Consider the following 6813-nt stretch of genomic DNA (forward strand, 5'->3'; position numbering starts at 1 on the left):
GCCGCAATTCTCTTTCTTACATTCTCCTTTTGCAAGTTTTGGACACAGACGCACATTCGTCCCAGCACTTATTTCAAGACACTAAGTTTTGGACTTGAACTGTACAGTCAGTCATGTGAGATACAGCTGTCTTTATTACCACATCAAAGGCTGGCTCATTGAACACTTCTTTAATGGTAATTTTTAATTTAGGTGTTTCTGCTGGTATATCTTTGTATAGATTTTAGTGGTTGTTTTAGAGATTAAAATAAGCTTGTTTAAGAAAAAATGTATATATGCTTGTTTAATTTTTTATTATTATTTTATTTGACTTTATATATTTATTTTAATTAAATCAGAGTGGGACAGAGTTAGAGAGAAAAAGTGAGTGTGTGTGTGTGTGTGTGTGTGTGTGTGTGTGTGTGTGTGTTGGCATAGAGAGAGAGAAAGTGAGAAAGCAAGCCGCCAGTTCTGGGATTTGAACCATAGTTGGCCATGATCGGGAGTCTAGCTCCCTTAACCACCACGTCACCTGCCAGCCCCTGTGCTTCTTTAATGTTCATAGGCTAACATGTATCAATATTTTGCCACTTGAGTTGTACTGTAGAAGTCTTTTTATTTTAATTGTTGGAGGGGGTATGTGTTTGCCAGAGAGAAACAGAGAGAAAGAGATTCAATGGTCATGGTCACACCACAGGCCCTTTCTACTTCATTTCTCCATCTTATCAGGACTTAGAGCACACATGCACATTCACACGCATATTTTTTCAGCTTCTAGGTCAGGAATTTGAGCCACACATTTGGCCATATGGGACCAAGCTCCTTGAACCACCAGGCCACAGGACTGGCCCCGACTATAGAAATCGTAACATACAGTTCTCTTTTTATTTCTCCCTCTTAGCTTTGCACAGTGGCAGTATCGTAGCCAATGAGGTTTATCCGAGGCGCGATTATTGCTAATTGAAAACTACTCCCTCTTACTATAATGGTTTTACATGTTATTTAGATATCTTAATATCCTATTAAACAGTGCTGTAATTTTTTAATTTCAGTTGAATATATATTTTTTAAAAGATGAGAATAATAATCTATTGTATTTATTCAGATATTTACTCTTTCCATTGTCCTTTTTCCTTCATTCCTAATGTTCCAATTTTACATCTATGACTATGTTTCTGTTTGAAAAACTTTCTCAACTATCTTTATTAACTCTTTTAAAGTTGATCTGCTGACACAATCTGTTAGATTTCCCTTATGTAGTATAAACTTTATCTCACCTTTACTCCTAAAGTTTATTTTCTTTGGATGTAGAAGAATTGAAAGCTATTTTCTTTCATCAGTTTATAAATGTTCTACCTTTTCCTTATGCTCTCTAGGTTTTGATTTAAAACAATTTAAGCCTGGCCAGGTAGTAGCACAGTGGTAGTGAAACTGGAACTACATAAGAAAGGTTTTGCATTCACATCCCAGGACCTCCCTGAACATACTTCGAGTGTGTACATGTGCCCATGATCCTGACTGGCTTAGACTGGGGTAGATCATGGTATAAAGATTCTTTTGGGGATGCATCCCCATGGAGAAATAAATAATCTTTAAAAATGTATGTCATTGATATAGTTCCTGCATCTTTTTTCGCTTTATTCGAGAAATTTCCTTTGTCCTTTGTTTCCAGAAATTTGATTAGCATATGTTTGTTCATGCACATTTGGGATAGTTAATCTTCAGGATTTGCTTAGGTTCATTTAACTGTCAATTTCTTGTCTTTTATCAAACTTAGGGTGTTTTCGGCCACTAGTTTTTCAAATAACTTTTCAACACTGTACCCTCCATTTTTGGAACTCAATTAACACAACCATTAGACATTTTGTTGGCATTTCACACATCCTGAATCTCTCTTTTTAATTTAATTTTATTTATTTTTCACTCTGCTATTTGAATTAGATCATTTCTTTTTTAATTTATTATCATCATAATCTTGTTTATATTACATTGAATTGCATATAACTTTACAATGTATTACATTACTTTTTCAAAAGGGAATGCCATGCATGTCAGTCAATAAAGAGACATTAACATCCCCACCTCATCAAGATAATTTCTGTTTTACTTTTAAGTTCACTTATTCCTTTCTATACCATGTCCATTCTATTGTTATGTCCATACTGTGAATTTTTTTAGTTATTATATTTTTCAATTATAAACTTTTCATTTGATTTTTCATTGTCTTTTATGACTTTACTGAAATTTTCTGTTTTACCATTTGTTTCATGAATATTCATGATTTCTTATTCAAGCATTTATGTAATAGCAGCTTTAAAGTCTTGGTCAACTCTTCAAACATCTGTTTTTAGTTCATTGTTGATGTCTGTTTCTTTTCTTTGGCAAATTTATATTTCTTGGTTATCTGTATGACAACTAATTTTTTATTGTGTCTTAGAAATTTTGAATATAACATTATGTTGCTCTGGGTCTTGTTTAAACGCTGGAATAAATTTATATTTTTGTTTTAATAAGCAATTAAACTGTTTAGTTCAGGCCACAAATTCCAAACTGCCTTTCATGGATTGTGGTTTCAATGTCAGTTCCATTTTCAAAACATTTGTAGTGTTATTTAGATCTATCTGGTATATTTGCAACCCTGTGGTCATTCCAAGACCTCAGTGTAGTTCTGTTGACCTACTTTTTTAAATGATTATTTCCATACTGTGAATTTTTTTAGTTATTATATTTTTCAATTATAAACTTTTAATTTGATTTTTCATTGTCTTTTATGACTTTACTGAAATTTTCTGTTTTACCATTTGTTTCATGAATATTCATGATTTCTTATTCAAGCATTTATGTAATAGCAGCTTTAAAGTCTTGGTCAACTCTTCAAACATCTGTTTTTAGTTCATTGTTGATGTCTGTTTCTTTTCTTTGGCAAATTTATATTTCTTGGTTATCTGTATGACAACTAATTTTTTATTGTGTCTTAGAAATATTGAATATAACATTATGTTGCTCTGGGTCTTATTTAAACGCTGGAATAAATTTATATTTTTGTTTTAATAAGCAATTAAACTGTTTAGTTCAGGCCACAAATTCCAAACTGCCTTTCATGGATTGTGGTTTCAATGTCAGTTCCATTTTCAAAACATTTGTAGTGTTATTTAGATCTATCTGGTATATTTGCAACCCTGTGGTCATTCCAAGACCTCAGTGTAGTTCTGTTGACCTACTTTTTTAAATGTTTGATATGATAGCATATATCTGACCTATGCATGGTAAGGGCATGAGTGAAACTAGAAAATAATAAACTACCTTGTAGAGTTGCTTTCCTTAAATTCTGCCTTTTTCCTATTTCTCAAGTACTTTCAGTTCCCTGAGTTATAATTTTTGGTCCTGCAGACAGAAACCACTTAACCCTATAACTGCATTACCAAAATGGGTGGAAAGAGAGACAGTGAAAGACGAGAGAGAGAGAGAGAGAGAGAGAGAGAGAGAAACAGGTGGTTTGTATCACCTTCTTTTGCTGCAGCTCTACTAAATATACAAGGATACTTCAAAAAGTGCATGGAAAATAAAATTAAAATTAAAGTTTATTTTCGTGCAAAATTTTTTTGAAACTCAAGCAAAACAGAAGCTTTTGTCCATTTTTCTGAATCTTAGAGGTTTCTTTTTTTTCAAGCTTTGAATCAGGTTGACTCAAAATAAATGTACCTCAGTGTACACATACAAATTTTGAACTTCATTGAAATTAGACAAGGGAATATTGTGAGAAAAAAATGGTAAATTCACTACCACTTTAATGATGTTTCAACATCTGGTGAGTTTTTCTTACCTGCCTGTTGTTACTTACTTTTCAAATAGCTGGGTCACTCACTTCATTATAGTTTTTTTGAAAACACACCTATAACAAAATGCAAGAGACAGTCACTATGTGTTTATTTCATCTTACCCCAAACTGGAGTTAACTTAATTGTGTTTTTTATGGTAAATATGCTAATGCAGTTACATGAATTAAGTTCATAGACAGTGAAGATATAGAAACACTTTTATTTATTCAATCTTTCTTCTATTTGGCAATATTCATTGAGTCCCCTATTATGCACCAAACACTATTCTAATTGCTGAGAATATAGTAATGAGCAAAACCTTGTCCCTGTTCACAGGTGGTTTGTATTTTAGTAGGAAAATAAAAACATACAACAACAACGTTAATCAAGAAAAAATAAAATATATTACATAACAATAAATATTTGCAGAAAATAAACATTATATGCTTATGGTAGATTTATACTATTTTCTATAAGTGAAAATTGAATGAAGAAACAAACACGAACAAATTCTGAAGGAAACTAGAAGGTAAATGATGCATATACCTATTGTTATAGCATTCCACTAAGGAGTGAAAACATCCAAAAACATAACAAAGGCTTAAAGAGTAGCAAGACAATAAGTCCCAGTTTGCTAGAAATAGACTTAGTTATCTGTAGTTCTAGAATATTCCTCAATGATATTCACTGAGGTTTATGCCTAAAGTCAGACTTGTGTTCATGGATACGTATATATCAGCTGTGCTTGCTATGGAAAATATTTAGATTTATTAAGATATTTAGTGAAACAATAAAATGGGGGAGGCATAGAAAGCAACAATAGATACCAGACACAATGTGGGAAGAGGGTGGGAGATGGCAGAGACTGAGATAGGGAATCAAGGATGGGAAAAAAGGCAAAATATACAGGAAACAAGAAATGGAAAATTATTTGTTGACAATAACATATATGTTGATGTGCTTGATTGAGCCAATATACAGTGTATTCTGAATGGAAAAATCTCATTTTGTATGCTGTAATGATGTACAGTGAATGAATGAAAAACAAACAAACAAAATAACAAAAAACTTCTGACCCTCTCTTTTTCAGGTCTCTGCTCAAATATTCCTTTGTCAGGAAGACTTTCCTTAACTATCCTGTATAAATATAACATTGTCTCTCTTAATCCCTTTGCTTTGTTTTATTTGGCTCATGGACCTTCTGCCTCCTGACATTATATATATTTTTGTTAATTTTCTATTTACCTAACAAAAACTTAAGCATTACAAAGACAGGGAATTTGTGTATTACTCTGAACTGCTGAATATTCATCCTTGGAATAGTGCCTGGCATTTATTAAGGGCTTAAACATTTTGTAGAATAAATGAATGAATTGCTATACACACATATGATAAATTCCAAGTCTGAAAGTTGGATATTTATTCATTTATGGGGCACCTGCTATATATCTGGAACTCTTGGATAAATACAATGTACTGAGATAGCACAATTTAATTTCTGTCCAGGATAACTTTAAGAGTATAGGAAAACTCAGAGAAAGAAGAAGCAACAGGAAGACCTTGCAATCCCATAGATAGAAGGATCAGCAGGCAGGCCCAAGTCAAGCTGCTAAGCTTGAGCTCATCAGTAGAGAGCCCTGTCTAGCCTATTGGGGCAGAGAATGGGCTCTCAACCACATGATATGAAGTTGTTTACCACCTTTTGTTTACCTGTCAGCACAACCTCCGTTCATCTTGGAGCAGTTGGTTTGGGTATACCAGCACCAAACACCTGAATATTGGAGACTCTAGACACATTTTTTTCCCCATAACTCCCTTAGCAGTAAAAGGAAAGATATATCCTTACAAATATGTAAACCTTAAACTCCTACCATAGATTCCACACTCTCACTCACAGTAGGGTAGGGAAATTAGCACAGAGCTTACACACATCATAAAGAAGTTCAGGAGCACACAGCCACAGAAACATACTCCAAAGAAGTAGGAAGGAGTATACCACCAGATGACTGAAAGTTAAAGCAGAGCCTAAAGAAATAGGAGAAAAACAGGAAATACTCCCCAAAGAATTATAACTCTTCACCAACAATGAATAAAATATCAAGAAAATAATAATTCAGATTATTCATTTTCATAATACTTGACAAGATGCAAGAGAAAACAGAGAACCAACTTCGGTAGATGAGAAAATCCTTCCATGAAATGAAGGAGGAACTCCATAAGGAGATAGGCACACTGAAAAAGAATCAAAAAGAACTTTTGGAGATAAAGAATATGATGCAAGAAATCAAAACATTCCTTAAAAGTATCAACAGAAGATTCCATGACACAGAAGAAAGAATATCTGGCCTTGAAGACAAAACCTCTGATTTAGTACAAGCAACAGAAAAGAATAGAAGAATAAACATTAAAAATGAGGACAATAAACAGGAAATCCTAGACACCATTAAATGGCCAAATAGCTGCATAATAGGAATTTCTGAAGGTGAAGAGGCAGGTAAAGGCATAGAAAACATCTTTCACAATATTGTATGTTAGCTGAAAATTTTCAAAATTAGAGAGGCATGTGGACATCTAAATCTAGGAGGTATAAAGAACATCAAATAAATAGAATGTAAGAGGATCTTCTCCAAGGTATATCATAGCCAAATTAGTAAAAATCAAAGACAAAGGGAAAATTATAAACATGGCAAGAGATAAATGCCAAATACAAAGATTACCCCATTAGACTAACGACATATTTCTCAGCTGAAACAATGCAGGCAAGAAAAAAAAAGTGGAAATACATTTAAAACTCTGAATAAAAAGTAATTTCAGGCAAGAGTATTATACTCAGCAAGATTATCCTTCAAACAAGAAGGAGAAATAAAATAATTCCCAAGTAAACAAACACTAATTGAATTCACCAAAACAAAAACAGCTCTTCAGGAAATACTTAAGGGGCTACAATACCAGGAAAGCTAAAGAGAGACAAATAGAAGTAAGAGGACATCAAACAACTTATTTATATATATATATG

The 6813-nt window shown here is 33.0% G+C and overlaps 1 pseudogene; it reads left to right on the top strand.

Annotated features, from left to right (window-relative positions):
• Nucleotides 1–878: 878 nt before the first annotated feature.
• On the top strand, nt 879–1036 carry LOC114005779 (uncharacterized; annotated as a pseudogene).
• Nucleotides 1037–6813: the final 5777 nt, after the last annotated feature.

This window comes from Tupaia chinensis, unplaced genomic scaffold (assembly GCF_000334495.1).
Source record: "Tupaia chinensis unplaced genomic scaffold, TupChi_1.0 Scaffold144426_1, whole genome shotgun sequence".
Classification (NCBI taxonomy): domain Eukaryota; kingdom Metazoa; phylum Chordata; class Mammalia; order Scandentia; family Tupaiidae; genus Tupaia; species Tupaia belangeri.